Source organism: Balaenoptera acutorostrata, chromosome 4, assembly GCF_949987535.1.
Source record: "Balaenoptera acutorostrata chromosome 4, mBalAcu1.1, whole genome shotgun sequence".
NCBI lineage: Eukaryota > Metazoa > Chordata > Mammalia > Artiodactyla > Balaenopteridae > Balaenoptera > Balaenoptera acutorostrata.
In genome coordinates this window covers 31175043-31192389 of record NC_080067.1, presented here as the reverse complement: position 1 = coordinate 31192389, position 17347 = coordinate 31175043, and the positions used below count along the sequence as shown (strand labels likewise).

The 17347-nt window shown below is 34.2% G+C and overlaps 1 long non-coding RNA gene and 1 pseudogene across 1 annotated transcript in view; both read left to right on the top strand.

Moving 5' to 3' along the window:
* LOC130708145 (uncharacterized) overlaps window positions 1–17347 on the top strand; it is a 46534-nt gene that overhangs the window by 13351 nt on the left and 15836 nt on the right. The window lies entirely within an intron of this gene.
* On the top strand, window positions 12637–13201 carry LOC103021088 (molybdopterin synthase catalytic subunit-like; annotated as a pseudogene).

Sequence of the window (17347 nt, the reverse complement as noted above, 5' to 3'; positions counted from 1 at the left end):
TATATGTATCTACATAAAGTAAGTTAGCAGGTGGCCTAAGGAGAATATCAAGTGATCATGTCATTAAATAGGAAATAAAGCATTTGGCAAAATGCAGCACCCATTCATGATAAAAACTGAGCAAACTAAGAGGGAAATGGATGTTTCTCAATCTTCTAAAGGACAACTAAGGAAATCCTACATCAAATATAGTACTCAATAGTTATATTTTAAATGCTTCATCTAAGATGAGAAATCAGAAAAGGATGACCGTTCTCTTATCTTTTACTTAACATTGTACTGGAAGTCCTAGTCAGGACAATAATGCAAGAAAATAAAATAATGGCATATATTCTGGAATGGTAACTACTCAAATTAACAAGTGAATTTAGTAAGGTAGGGCACATGGTCAATATATAAAAATCAAGTAAATATTAATATTCTAGCATAGATAATTAGAAAATGAAAATTAAAAAAAAAATCCCTCACAACATATCAAGAAACAAAAAAACTTAAGCTATGAAAAATCTCTTTATACTAAAAACTACAAAATGTTTCAGAGTAATTAAAGAAAACCTAAGTAAGTAGGGTAACAATAACAGGTTTATGAACTTATTGAGAAGACTCAATACTGTTAAGATGTCCTTTCTTTTTGTATTAGTTTTCTGAAGCTGCCATTGAAAAGTACCACAAACTGAGTAGTTAAATAATAGAAATTTACTGCTCACATTCTAGAGGCTAGAAGGCTGAAATTAAGATCTTTCTGTTGGCTGTGAGGGAACATCTATTCCATGCTGCTCTCTTATATTATGTCGGCTTGCTGGTAATCTTTTGTGTTCCTTGGCTTGTACAGGTATCACCCTAACTTCTAGTTTCATGTCACATGGCGTTCTGCTGGTGTGTATGTCTGTATCTAAATTTCCCCTTTTAATAAGGACACCAATCATATTGGGTTAGAAGGCTACTCTACTCCAGTATGGTTCCTTTTTAACTAATTACATCTGCAATGACCCTATTTTCAAATAAGACTACATTCTTAAGTATTAGGGGTTATGAGATCAACACATGAATTTTGGGGGGGGACACAATTCAATACATAATACCCTACAAATTTACTTATAGTTTTAATATGATTTCAATAGAAATCCCTAGAAGGGTTTTTTGTTTGTTCATTTGTTTTGGTAAAATTAACAATCTGATTCTAAACTTATGTGGATATTTCAAGGACCTAGAATATCCAAAACTTCTTGAACAGAAGACGAATATTAGAAGGCACATGCAACCTGCCTTCAAGACAATATAAATCTATAATACTCAAGATATGTGGTATTGGTTTAATTTTAGAAGAATAGATCAATAGGACAAAATAGAGGGTCTAGAAATAGCCCAAGCATTTAAGGTCAACTGATTTTTTTTTTTTTATAAAGTTGCTAAGGTAATTCAATGGGGAAAGGATTGTCTTTTCAATGCAATAGTGCTGAAACAACCAGAAAAATATTTGTAAAAAAAAAAAAAATTCTCAACTCCTACCTCATGCCATACATGAAAATTAATTTTTGGATCATACACCTAAAACAAAAAGTTAAAAAATTTTCTAGGGGCTTCCCTGGTGGCGCAGTGGTTGAGAGTCTGCCTGCCAATGCAGGGGACACGGGTTCGAGCCCTGGTCTGGGAAGATCCCACATGCTGCGGAGCAACTGGGCCCGTGAGCCACAACTACTGAGCCTGTGCGTCTGGAGCCTGTGCTCCGCAACAAGAGAGGCCGCGATAGTGAGAGGCCCGCGCACCGCGATGAAGAGTGGCCCCCGCTTGCCGCAACTAGAGAAAGCCCTCGCACAGAAACGAAGACCCAACACAGCCAAATAAATAAATAAATTTAAAGAACAGCCTTTTAAAAAAAAAAAAAAAAAAAAATTTTCTAGAAGAAAACAGAAGACAACATCTCTACACCACTGAGTAGAAAATATTTTTTAGGATGCACAAAACACTAAGCATAAAAGCAAAACAAAACAAAAAATTACATGTGTGAGTACACATGCACACATGCACACTACAAAAAATGGTAATATGAACATCATCAAAATTACAACTGCTTTTCAAGAGACTCCGATAACACCAAGGTTTTAGGTGACACTAGCATGGGAAACCCTACAACAAGCAGTTCAACCTTGGAAATCTTTTTGTCCCTAGGCACCTGAGACTCCTTTCTCCTACCAAGAGACACTGGCCTGGACTGGGGGAACACTTCTACTCCCTCTGATGCCATCAGCAGCTAGGTTTGGGCACCCCACTGGCATCAGATAAACCAAGTAAACCGAAGTCTCTGAAAATTAAATTTATGGAGTCACAGAACAACAAGGTAGAATAGCAACAGTGCACATAACCTAAACAGAGTGACTGCTTGCTAAAATAAAAAATTGAAATAGGACTCAGGCTGTCCTAACACAGACAACATGTTCATCATACAAACCAATATCACCGATCTTACCAAGAATCAGAAAATAACACTTTTTTTTTTTTAATTGTATTTATTTATTTTTGGCTGTGTTGGGTCTTCGTTTCTGTGCGAGGGCTTTCTCCAGTTGCGGCGAGCGGGGGCCACTGTTCATCGCGGTGCGCGGGCCTCTCACTATCGTGGCCTCTCTTGTTGCGGAGCACAGGCTCCAGACGCGCAGGCTCAGTAGTTGTGGCTCACGGGCCTTGTTGCTCCGCAGCATGTGGGATCTTCCCAGACCAGGGCTCGAACCCGTGTCCCCTGCATTGGCAGGCGGATTCTCAACCACTGTGCCACCAGGGAAGCCCAGAAAAATAACACTTGAATGAGAATAGAAAATCAGCTGATTCCAACATTGAGATGCTGGAGTTATCTGACAAAGACTTTAAGGCAGCCACCATAAAAATGTTTCAAAATCAATGAAAAATTCATTTAAGAAAAATGAAAATATAAAAGTTCTCAACAGTGAATAGAAGTAATAGTAAAGAATCAAATGAAGCTGATATAACTGAAAAATATTATAATGAAAATAAAAAATTAAAAACAAATCACTAGATGGACCCAGTAGTAGAGTGAAAATGACAGAGAATAGATTCAGTGAATTTGAGAGTGTATCAATAGAATTTACCTAATCTAAGCAGTAGAGAAAAAACAGAAATGAACAGAGTTTCAGGGACCTGTGAGACAATAACAAAAGATTCATGTACACCTCCTCAGAGATAATTATTAAATATACAGTAAGACCAAAGGATTCTCTATCTACCCCTATCTTCACCATAAAATAAGAATTTGCTGAGGTGAAGTAAGTTCTATTTGAAAGTAGATATGTTTTTAACTTTCATATTCATTGAAATTCATAATTCATTAATTCAAGAAATAGTGAATATTTGCTCTGGGAAAGAGAGTTACTGTTGAGCACTTAGCAGCATGGAGGGTGTAGGGACCATCTGGAGATCTAGACCATATTAAATACACATCAAGAAAGAGTTGTAAACCTTTTAAATTATAAATTATAATTAGGCCATTATTGTCTTGGTGTTCTCATTTTACACACTGGAAAAATTATCATTGCATAAAGCATGCCAAAGTAAAGTGAAGGACAGGGTGAGGAACAAAAATGTAAAATATTTATTGTGTCTTTATGGCCCATTATTACTGACTCTGTGAAGTGTGTTCTCCTTTAGTAGTTGTAAGCAAATGAATTGTGACACATTTGTAATTATCATAGCTAATTGGCTTATTTAGATTTCTTCATTTCTGGGTACAAGCACAAAGCTTGGCCTATAAGTGCATTTTCCATATCATTGTTAGTAAAAAACAATATTGAAAGCAGCCAGATAACTTGCTATTTTCTATTTTGACAAGCCTGAGTTCATTGCTTACATATTTTAATAGAAGCATTTTTGTGATTTGTCATTTTGTACAACAACCTGCTTGAGAGAAACAGTGTCTTCCTAGGTAAGATGTAAATAAATAAAAGATACTCTGAAGTATAATTTTCTTTGGACTGGGGGTAACCTAGGTCTGAATCAGAAACCAGAACACTTCCCCCACTTCACTATAAGGTCATTATAGATTTGATTAGATTCCTTCTAGGAATGATCCGTTTAGGCTTGTCATTTTTTTTTTTCCTCACTTACACCTCTCTTCTGAAATGCACACACACACACACACACACACACACACACACACACACACACACTGTTAAATAGAATTAAAACTATCTTTGACCCTGACTGGGAAAGAGTATTCACAACCAGTTTCATTGAGGTATTGATGAATAGGCTTTGAGAAAACAGAGTCTCTATTTTAAATTATTCTGACTTGATTATTTAGTAACTTTTTAGGTGACACTCTTCAAGTTCCATTAGCAAATGAGAGCTTTGCTCAGCAAGATTTAATTCCCAAATTCTAGAAAAAACACATTTATTTTCATATTTGAAAAAAAAAACTCACTCTTTTCAAAATGTTTCTGGAGGGCACTAATGGAAAATAAACTAGTTTAAAGGCATAGTTAATTCCATTTGTATATCTGGACCTACCTATTCTATTAAGTCACTAAATGGGATGCATTCCCCTTCACATTCAATTTGCCAATCATACTTGTCTCAATATTTCAATGAAGATAAATTATAACTGTTGGTAATTAGTTAATTGGTAATTTGCTCATCCATCTCCATATTATGGTTTTTTTTCTCATCTTGTTTATTACATTATTCTTTCCTCTTTTTCATTTCTGAAGATAGGGAATAAATTAGAATAAATATCAGCCCTGAAATTCCCAAGTAACATAAACCAAGCAGCTTTTAGTGTTTAGGAAATTAGATTTAATTTAGAAGTGGGTAAGGAAAGACAGGAGGACATGAAGTAAGATCCATCCAAAGTAAAATGTAAAACTGCAATTCTGAAATAGTGCAAAAGTAAGAGTGAAAGTTATAGGAGCAGAATACATTTTGGAGTTAGAAGAATTATGTTCCTGCTGACCCTTCCTTCCACTGTGGAATGACCATGGGCAAGTAAGTTTGTGTCTCTAAACTTCTGCTATATTGTACCAGTTAAGGTTCCTAAATTCAAGCAGTGAAATCAGTGGTTAGTTAAAGAAGAAAAAACATTCATAAAAGGATATCACACAGTCAATCAACACTCAGGAGGACCAGAGAATCTGATCTGGTGACTTTCCTGCAAGGACAAATGCCCATATCACACTGCACTCTGCTGTTAAGAAAGCCCACACGGCTGCTTCCCTAGGGCACAGACAACACAGCTCATACCGTGATGCTGTGAATCAGATGTCAAAATCTTCACTCTGCAAAGCATGACACATCCTTTACCTCTCAATCAGATATTAGTTCCTGCAGGATCCCTCCCTCCTCACGTAGCTTTTACAAGTCAAGGTCTGAAGCAGTTACACTTCATTAGTAGAGCCTAGGTTACCTGCCCATGTGTTATGTTCAAGAAAGTTGAGAAAATAAATTTCTAGCTTTTCCCTTGGGCAGGTAGCACTTACTAATATAAATATCTTAATATGGGGCAGAGGAGTGTTCAAAAATTCTGGGTGACCACAAAATTTGATAAATGTACACTAGCATCTCCTCAATGTCAATATATAGCTTTTTTCTATCCTTAAATTTTCCAACAGAAAAGTCATCTCACACAAGCTGATGCAACTTTCCTCTGGTAAAAAAAAAAAAAAAAAGAAGATACATACTCACCTCCTGAAAAGGTTGAAACCTTACATTCCAGTAGTCAAGGCACATTGTACCAAGTCCAAGATACCTAGGTGATGTGCATCCCTACACCACCTCCTCAAAGTCCCATCTTGACACTCCGTAACCTATCATAATATGTAAAGTAAATCTCCAAAAGTTTACCTTGTATAAAATAGTACAGCTAATGTTAGAAGAGTAAGAAAAGAAGAATCAGTTAAAATATGAATATATATATATACAACGAGAGAGAGAGAGAGAGAGGGAGAGAAGACAGTATGTTTGCTATAAGAATAAATTATATGTTCAGATGTTAGAGTCATTTTTGCAAATGGTCCTGAGATTCTAGGACCGTGATAATCAGGATCAATCTATCCAGTCAACATCATAACTCATTTTTTTGTCCATTCTTCTGTGCCACAAGGAGTCCATTAATGGCATATTTTCAGCAATTTTGGCTTCCAATTTAAAGGAATCAATGGTTTTTCACTATGTAGAAATATCCCTTTCTTGGGTTTTGTGGCAGGAACTCTGCTATGTGTCTACCACATTGCTTTCTCTTTCAAGACCCAGAGGAAAACTTTTCCCATCCATTTCTGCAGTTTGTTTGGGGCCATGTGACTGAAGTTTAGTTAATGTGATATGGTCAGAAATAACATTAGCTGTTTCCAGATGTGGTCCTTAAAAGAACCCCATTTGAACCTATCGCCCTTTCTCCCCTTCTGCAATGGAATTGGAGGTCACATGTCCTAGTTGTAGTTACCAGATGGGAAATACTGACCAGTCTGCATCAGACTGTGATAAGTATATGTGGAAAGAATGATTTTTGTCATGCCAAAGAGATTTGTTTGCTTATTTACTTATTTGCCATAGCATAACCGACCCTATCCCTACTTTTACTGGTACTAAGTCTTCCAACCCAGCAGAATTCAAAAGAATAAGAATGAAACATGTAGCTTTCAAATGCGCCAAACAAGTGACATTCCAATTTCAACTCCTTTGTTCCTAGACTCACAAATTTTGGCTATAGGAAAAAAAGTGGTACACTGTTCATTAGTTACTGTTCTCCCAGTAAGATGGTGGACATGGGGTGGGGATTACTTCTGTTGTTTTCTGTACATTAGAATAAAAGAAAGTGATCTAGCTCAGTTCTGACAGCTCAATCTCTAAGTTTTTAATGCTAAGAAAAGAAATGTTGTAGCTAGAGGGAAAAAAAAGTAACCTGAAATTAAAGTGTCTGAAGGTAAAGGTTTAAAATAATATTCTTGATTATAATAAGTGGATTAGAAAAAGTGATGGTTTGATGTAGAAAGAATTAGAGTAATCAAGTTTAATCTAACATCATCAAATGCTCGCTTATGACTGCCCATGGATGTTATTTAAATTCTCCAAAATTCAACCGTCTTATTTGTAAAATGGTTTTAATGCTAACAAATATTATAAATATTAAACGGTTCACTTATTTTAAAGTTATTGCACGATATGAGAGATAAATGTTGACAGTCTTAAGAATATTATCACTTTTGCTGTGTTTCTTCTTTAATTTATATATTTTGAATATATAATGAAATTTTTTTCTCTTCCTTGACCCTAGCTAATATTCCTTGTGAGTAATATGTTAGCATATCCATTTATAGTTAAGCATGAAACTAATGTTTCAGAAATTTCAGTATCCTGTTTCTTTACCTGTAATGCCAAGGTAATAAATTGTTATGAAAGCCAGAACCTAAGAATCTGATTGAACAAATTATTATTTTCAACATTTTTTTAGAGGCTGAAACTGAAATTAGTGGAGACGCATGCAGTGTAGATGAGCCAGAAGTATTTTGTAATGAAAGATCAAAACATGTTTCTATCAGTTGGTACAAAAGAATAATGAAGAAGGTGAGCAATTACACAGGAAATAGCCACTCTCCAGATACATATACCATGAAATCAGTGTGCATTTCCCTCTGTCCTAACTCTCCTCCTTAAGCCACATAAAATTCCTGTCAGCTTCAACTTCAAAATTATTTTAAATCTGACATTTCCTTTCATCTGAAACTGTTGCCATTTCAGACCATCATAATTTCTTGCTTGGATATACAATCAATGCTATTTTCTCCTCCTTTTATACTGAGGCACATTTGAAGTGCAATGAACTGGCATTTTTAAGGTGTGTAATTTGATTGGATTGGACATAAGTATACAACCATTAAAATATCACCTCAATCAATGTAATAAACCTATCTATCACCTCTGAGAATTTTCTCATGCACCTTTATAACTCGCTCTCCCTTCTCTCCACCCCTAAGCAGATTTGCTTCATGACACTAAAAGTTTGTTTGAATTATCTAGAATTTTCTGTATATAAAATGTATCCCTTATCTCGTCTTTTTTTCTGACTTCTTTCGCTTGACATAATTATTTCGAGATTTTATCATTTGTTGCCTGCTAATATTGCATTTCATAGATACACTACAAAATTTTGTTTATCCATTCACTTGTTGATGGATATTTGATTGTTTCTAGTATTTTGGCTATTATAATTAAAGTTGCCATGAACATTTGTGTACAAGTGCTTACGTGGATATATGTTTTCTTTTCTCTTTGCTAAATGCCTACGAGTGTAATGGCAGTGTATGAGAGTTTCGTTTACACCATCCTCTCCAACCTTTGATAAAGTGAGTCTTAATTTTAGCCATCATAACAGTATATGGACTAAGGATGTTGAACACCTTTTCATGTACTTATTCATCATTCATAGGAGAATGAATTTGTCATTTTTCTTTTGCTATGCTTATTCAAACCTTCTGCCCATTTTTAAATGGGTTTGTCTGTTGAGTTGTGAAATTTCTTGACAGTCTTTTGTCTGTATGGCCAATATTTTCTGCCAGTTTTTGTGCAGTAGACTCTTGACTGTCTTCCTGCTTTACTCTTATTATATTCTCAAAATATCAATAATTTCAGGTCTCAATCCCGCTTAAGACCCTCAAAAGTTTTCACTTTGCACTTAGAATAAATTCCAACCTCCTCACCATTCTCTCTAAGGCTTTATGTTATCTGACTTCTGCCATGTTTCTGTTTTCATCTCCCCCTACTTTCTTCCTCACTCTCTGCCTCACCTACTGTCTTTTTTCTGTACCTGGTACACCACACTAGTTCCTGCCATTACTGTTCTCTCCGTCTGAAATTCTCAGTCCAGAGCTTTCCCTGTTTCCTTCTTATCGTTCAGCATCGGCTTGAATGTGAGTATTCCCTACTTGCTTTAAATTAATCCCACTGTACCCTTGGTCACTCTATTCTACTGATTCTCAACACTTATACAAAATCTGGTATTATCTTATATATCTTTAAAGGTTTGTTTTTTGCTTGCTCTAACTAGAATGTAAATCTCATAAAAATTAGAACCATTTCTGCTACGTTCACTACATATCTTTAACACCTGAAACAATATCTGGTATAGGAGGACCTCACTAAACATTTTCTAAGGGAATGAAAATCAGTGCCCTGTTGTATTAACAGTCATCAGTGTGCTGCAGCTGACTCAGACTGGCCCAGGGAGCTGATCGTGTGCCTTTCTCCCCAACTCCATTCAGTGACATGACATTGTCAGCTTGAAGGAGACCTTGGTGGAAATATTCATGCCATATTAATCAGCAATGCCACAAATAAGGGCTTTTTTCCTTCTTTCTTAAGAGTTGGTTATTAAACATTTACTAGCATACCCCATGTTATAAATATTCAACTGCATAGCTGTTAACTCATTTTTGATGAGTTCTACTCTGACTGTTGAGGATGCTGGTTTTGATGGTAGGGGCTTGGAGTTTGTCACCAGTGACAGTATGAGGACAGAGCTGCAAAGCTAGCGACAGTTCCTGTTCTATCAACTTCTGGTAGGTTTACCTCTAGCCCTGCGGGTTATGGTAGCTATCTGGGTGCAGAGCCTGTCTTTTTATGTCTCAGGGCTCACACTCACTGATTTAGCCTATGAGTAAGCAGGTGATAATGGTTATCACAAACAGGAATGAAAGACAAAACAGTAGAAGGAAACCTTTCTCCTAAATAGAAAATACAATCGTATCTAGAGGGTGTCCTAAAACCATAGTGCAGTTTTGAGTCTCAATAACCTTGTAACTATAACGGCACAAACATAAAAAAGAATCATCTGAAAATTTAATTACTCTGACTTAGTTCCTTTTGAATGTTTTGAATTTTATATATAACTTTAATAATTTTAAGCAGGCAAATCAAGGGAATAATAGTCAAATATAAGAAAACTATTTATATAATGAATAAATTTTATAGCATCCCCAAAGATGAGACAACCAAATCAAAGGTTAAGATAAACCTAGAAATTGTCTGATTTAAATATAGTCCCTCTAGGTCACTTTTACGCTATTGTTTACTTATTCTCAATGAGGAAAACTAATTAATTTTAAGTAATAGGTGTAAAACTTATAGGATTGGAATAAAGTATTACCTGATTCAATTCAAGTATTCATATTTCTTCAAATTATTATTCTTTGAATCATATTTAAAATGAGCATTCTAGTGTTAAAAATTCAACAGTTAAGACTATATTTAATGTTTTATAATTAAATGCAATCATATTTTGTAAAAAAAAATTATTAAAGCTTGCTGCACTGAATTTTAGTTAATCATTGAAAGATTAATCAGAAACATATGAATTTATAATCAAGCACTACCTTCTCTTTGGGAACAGAATTAACAGATTTTGAAGAACTTGATAAAATTAAATGTCCACATGGCCAAACAAAAGAAAATATCCTTGAATGCCTTAGTTTATGAAAATTTTTTAAAAAAACAATAAAACATTTCTGATATATTTTATATTTTTTGCTAAATGACTCAGTTAAATTAATAATGTAAAATGTTTGGAATTTAGGGGTCAGCTGATCCAAGTTTGAATGTAGGTTTCTGTTACTTTCTGGCTGAATGATCTTTACCAAATTAATTGAACAGTCTGGCATTTATATAATTCACCTATTTTTCCCCACTTGGTGTCAAGGATGAAGACAAAAATCAAATAAAAACAAAACAGGTTATATAAAAAAACCAACAGGATTAAACATGCCTCTTGTGCATCTCTTCTCACTGTAATTGCATTATATAAGATTTTTTATCAGAATACCTAGTAAATAGTAAATGATCAGTATGTTAGAGTTGTTACAGGATTATTACTATTTCTGTTGCTTTGAGTACTGAAGACAGAGAATTTTCCTTATTCTTGACCTACTGAATTTCTTTAAAGCTTGAAGTTAATATCTTAGCAGACACTTTGCCAAAGTAAAAACCCTTTACGAGAGTGCTTTTGCTACAAACTAGGAGGAAAATGGGGTATCACAATGACATTGCTAAAACACAGTCCAGCATAGCCTAGACTAGCATTCTGCTCAAAGGAAAGAAACAATTCACTGGCTAAAAGGATAGTGCCTGGGTCTTCAATTATTTGACTGTAATGTGTCTTTTTCTGTCAGATCTTGGATTAACACCAAAACATTTATTCCACTGTCATCACAAAGTGACCCAACAATTACTTTTTATTAAGTTGCTGCTTAATTACAGGGCCTCTAGTTATCCACCATTATCAGCAGAAACAGTCCATCCAATAGACAGAGTATCTTGCCTCCTCTGGCAAGGTAATCTGTATGTATGTTTAATTGCTTAGGTAGATGTTTGCCCACAATAGACATTCTCACTCTAAACCTTATTAAAGATTAATATCCCAACTTTTCCTGGTGTCCATTTGCTCTTATTTTTCTTCTACTTTAAGCTTCATATTTGAAATGTTTAAAGTTATTTTCTGAGAACTGTAAGATCTCTTTCTATGTGTTTCTGTTGTCTACCCATCTCATTTAAGAGCTTTTATAATTCTAGTTTATGTTCTTCTGACTTCTAACATTTTCTTCACATCTTTCAGCTCATTTATTATAGTCTTTCTCTGCATTTTGGTCATTGTTTTATAATGTGTCTTACTTTTCTGTAAGTGCCTTTTCAGATGTTCATTACTCTCCATTATTTTCCTTTTCTTGCAGTATATTCATATAAGGGTCAAAATAAAATCCCTTAGGGGATGGAGAGTCCTTGACCTAAGAGTCCTAACCTCCAGAACTATAAGAAAATAAATTTCTGTTGTCTAAGCCACTGTCTCTGATATCTCTTACCCTAGCAAACTAATACAGTTAGTTTTTCAAAAAAAATGTGAACCTAAGTGGAAATTGTTTTTTGACTGTTGTTAATATTTTTTAAGTTAGTGATCACAATTTTAGGGTTAAATTAATTGAAAAAAAGCTTTTATTTAATTATGTTTATATCGTATTAGAATACAATATAAATAACCATTTCAGGTTTCCAATTATCAGAGATTATTTCCCCTTAAATCATAATGATACGTATTTGCTCATGATGTAAATAAATTCACTGTCCTAGATTTTAGACCTGCAAAATATAATATATTAGAGATTATTTAGTCCAAATTAATCTATTTTAATTGTTACAAGTCATAAAACATTTGTATATTTCTCATTAAAAATGAAAAGTAACAAAATCACACATTAAAAAATTATTTCTAACAAATGTTCTAATTAAAAAATTATCTAATTAGATATAAATGATTCTAAAATGATGCACCACTTACTAACTTTGAAGTTTTAAACTTTCAAGTTGATAATATTGCAGTCTTTCAATAGAACTTTCCTCACTTCTTAAAACGTGTACAAAGGCGCCTCCGCCTCCGCGGACTGGGATACCTCGGGAGGCTTCCCTAACGGGATTGTGCCACGGTGCCAGGTTGTAGTGTAGTATTTTGCAAAAAGTGCTGAAATAGTAGGAATTCACTCAGAGACCATTTCTGTGCCACAAGAAATAAAAGCATTGCAGCTGTGGAATGAGAGAAACGCGCCATCCTAGACTGGCTGATGTCAGAAATCAGGTAACGTGCTGTTCGTCAAGAATATGCCGAGGTTGGAGATCAGCTCCTCCTGCTTCATTCAGGAGATAAAATTCCCCCCTAATGGGGGGAATAGGAGGATAGGGCTTCTCTTCCACTTGGGAAGATATGAATGAAGTTGAAGAGAAATCTAAAGATATAATGAAATTCACATCTGAGAAATTTTCAGTAGATGAAATCTCACAGCTGGTGATTTCTCCACTCTGTGGTACAATATCCCTATTTGTAGGGACTACAAGGAATAACTTTGAAGGGAAAAAAAGTCATTAGCTTAGAGTATGAAGCATATCCACCAATGGCAGAAAATGAAGTCAGAAAAATTGGTAGTGACATTAGGCAGAAATGACCCAACACATAGCAGTGTTCTATCCACTTGGCTTAGTTCCAGTGTCGGAAGCAAGCTTTATCATTGTTGTGTCCTCCGCCCACAGGGTTGCATCCCTCGAAGCTGTGAGCTATGGCATTAATACTTTAAAAGCCAAGGTGCCCATATGGAAAAAGGAAATATATGAAGAATTATCATCCTCTTGGAAAAGAAACAAAGAATACTTTGGGGCAACCAGTGATTAAACCACTTAGGTATTTTAGAGTTTTAAAACTTAAATTTGGTAAGCTCTTATCTTTGATCACATTTTGATTTTTCTTCTCCAGAAGATAGTTTACTGAACATAACCTCTTATGTGACACCAGTGGAACAAAAGAGAGAAAAAAGTAAAAATAAATGAGTGTTTAGGATGAGGGCTTACACGAGAACTAGAGATAGTGGAAAGAAAGGTTAAATTTAGGGAAAAAAATGGAAGAATAATTTAAATGTAAGCAAAGATGCCTGAGGTAGGCATATTATTCCATGGCTAAATTCTACTTGTAACTTGACTCACACTGAGGTGTGCCCCCTCCTCAATGACTATCTCAGAAGCTGGACCCCAACCTCCTCCGCCTATACCCAATGATGCCATTGTCATCATGGATGTATTTTGGGAATACTGGCAGAACTAGAAGACATAAACAGTCTTTATCAGATACTCGATATGATATATTTTTAGAATTTACATATTTAAAAAATAAGCTAAATAAACATGATTTTTAAAGTTTAGAAGGAACATTTTCCTGTTTTTTAAAATTCAGTGATAATACCTAAGATATTTCATAATATGGAGATTTCTAGTATTTCAGAATCTATAATCTTACTGTAATACTTACTGTTTTTTTAGTTATTAGTATTCTATAACTATCTATATTAGCATAAAATTGTTACACAACAAGGCAAACTAATTAGCAACAAGAGTACTTTGTGTTATAGTGTTAGTTATAAGATTGGACCCACACCAAATTAAAAAGGAAAATTATATGATTATTTAGTAAAGCATTTTCAGATAGTTTTCTTTTAATTGCTTAAGCAACATTATCGTTAGTGAAGTCATTAACAGAGTTATGTTTTCTGCAAGATCTTTATACTAAGTAATGGTCCAGTTTTTGCTTGGCCATCCTATATACTGTCTTGATAGATCTTGGTATATAAGTTCCACATAGTTCTTCTTTTAATTGAAGTATAGTTGATTTACAGTGTTGTGTTTGTTTCAGGTGTAAGCATAGGGATTTGGGTTTTTTGGGGTTTTTTTTGCAGATTATATTCCATTATAGGTTATTACAAAATATTGGGTATAGTTCCCTGTGCTGTACAGTAGATCCTTGTTGCTTAAAAAAATAAACAAATAAAAAAACATACACACACATAACAAGATAGAAGTTAACACTTATCGTCGTGTTAAACTGAAAGCTAAAGAACTTGAAGAGTTATTATATGAGAAAGTAAAGGGCACTGCATAGGCTTTAGAGTGTGGGTTCTGGAATCAGGTTGCCTGAATTTTAACTTTAAAATGTTAAAGTAAATTTCTGAAGGTTCTGTAATCATGAGAAATTTAGCATGTTCATCACTCAGTTGTTTCAACAAAAAAACTGGATAATTACAATAACTATTCTATAGTTATTAAATTTCATAATGCCTCTAAAGAGCTTAGAGCAGTGCCTTACACATGGTAATCCCTCTGTACATGGTCCTACTGTCATTATTTATGTTCTTATGAAATGTGTGGCAGAGTTTAATCTAGACATAGTGCTCATTAAAAAATGGTGAATCGATAACTTTCTCAATGATAATATGGTATTACAATATGATATTGAACACCAGAAGGAAAAAATTACTATGCATTCATTAATTTTCAAATAGCATCCAATGTTCACTTCTCATCGGGGTTCATCCTACACTGACTTTTTTTTGAGAGCAAGAATTATGTTTTTACTATTTTAAAAAAATCATTATTTAAAAAATTCTAGATTAGAGCCTCCTTATACATAGTAGGTACTCTGCTCAAGTTTGCTAAAAACTTCCATACCATTAACTTTAAAATAGAGTTGTCTTTCATCAAAGTAAATGACTTACTATGAAAAATTATTTTTTATAACTAAAGAAACACGACACATTTGATTTAAATTTCTTTTAAAGTAGCTGGATGTAATCAGGAGGAAAAATGGAAAAGTTAATGCTAATTCAGAATTTGCATTTACGACTCTTTTATCCTGAGAAGAAAGTTCTTTGGTATTTATTAAGGAGCTTAAAGCTCCTTTGCCTAATTTATCTCTACCAGAGGAAAAATGCATAAGCTCAGGCATTACATGAAATAATAGTTTTATTTGACAGAACTAATTAACCTAGATAAAACTTAAAGTAATTATAAAATAAAATTTCCCCCTCTCCCCAGTACATTATGTGATGAAGTTGTAGATTTTTCAGTTCCAAGAGGATATGGAAATGCTGTCACTGGATTCAAGAAAAGATTAAATGATTGCTAAAAATAGCTCTAGTTTGTGAAGTAAGCATGGTAAAGATGTAGATAATTAAATTTGTGGCTTAGGGCATGAGATAACTACCTTTGGGGAATAAGGAAAAATAAGCTACATCCTCACTGCAGTTTCCTACTTCATCATTAAAAAAAAAAAAATCAGCAGATATTTGATGTGCCTAAGGAGGTTACTTGTAGTAACAGTACAAAAAATAGTTCTAACCAAATATATACATGTATACATATGTGTGCGTACATATAAATAGTATCTGAATATATATAATGTGCATGTATTGTGTACATGTGTTAATGTATGAGCATTGAACCTTCAAATATGTATTCCTTAAGGTAAATTTTGAAAAGAGGCATTGTCAAATATTGAGACCAAATCTATCTGTCATTTAAGCACAGAAAATTTCTATGAAAAAATTTCAGGTCACTGTGGTACACTGATAATATATGACCACTCTGAAGATAGGTTGAGCTTAAAAGTAAGTTTATGGAAAAAGCTACTTAGGAGTCAAATTCCTTATTTGCCATGTAGGTAAAATGTGGTAAATACTGGGTGAAACATCAGGAATAGAAAGCTAGAGTTCTCCCCTAAGTCTCCTGGTAACAGTGGAAGGAAATAATGGTGCTGCTCCAGGATTTGATTCTGTCTGTTTAGGGAAAATGCTTTTACCCTCCAGAGGAGGATTGTTTAGTGTGGAACAGAGGCTCTGCTGAAAATAGAGTAAATAGAATTTGATGTAATTATTTCGTTCTCTGTGTTCTCACTACTTAGACCATATTATCAATGCATACTGGGAAATACATTATATGAAAATGTAGTTTAAAATTGAATAGAGTAACATTCTAATCCCACTAATCTATTTTATATCTCAAATTCATTCTTTTGGCATGAGGAAAGCAATAAAAAACAAACCCACAGTTTTCCACCAAGCACAAATATCCTTGATTTTCTAATGAAGAAGCTGATGAAAAGGGCAGAAATGAAATAATATGATTTTTATTGTAAAAACATACCCAAAATATTTGCTTCAAACCACTTTTCCTGATATCTACCTATGTCTATCTATATATCTGTCTGTCTCTCTAAGGAGAGAGATTGATTTTCATTAATTATTTTTTGATTTTCAGTTATTTATATAGTTGTCTCTCAGTATCCTTGAGGGATTTGTTCCAAGACTCCCCCGCCTTTCCCCATGGATACCAAAATCCAGGATGCTCAAGTCCCTCATATAAAACAGTGTAGTATTTGCATAAAACCTACACACATCCTCCTGTATATTTTAAATCATCTCTAGGTTACTTACAGTGCCAAATGCAATATAAATGCTAAGTATAATAAATTGTTATAAAGAGAATACCCCATAACTACCAGTCAGGTCAAGAAAGAGAAATCACCAGTCCTCCAGAAGTTATCCCCCACAGCTCCCTCCCTACCATGTAACAACTTATCTGACTGCGAGGGCAATTAATTTTTTCCACTTTTCTTCATATTATTTTTACTATTGCATGGTGTGATATGTATCACAAAACCTAATGTTTAATTCACTATGTTTTGCATAGAACTCACCGAACTGAGATTATATAGTATGTACTCTTTTGTATTTGAGCTTCTTTCATAATCATTGTGTTTGTGGGATTCATCCATGTTGTGTAATGCTGTAGTTTATTTTTATTTTTGTGTATTATTCTATTACATGTATACATTCTTTTTATCCCTTTCTACTGTTGATAATTATCTTAATAGTTCCCAGTTTTTGTCTGTTACAAATCATTGAGCTATGATTATTCTTGTAAATGGCTCTTGGTATATAAGCATACACATTGTATTGATTTTATACCTAGGTGCAGCATTGCTGAGTAGGAG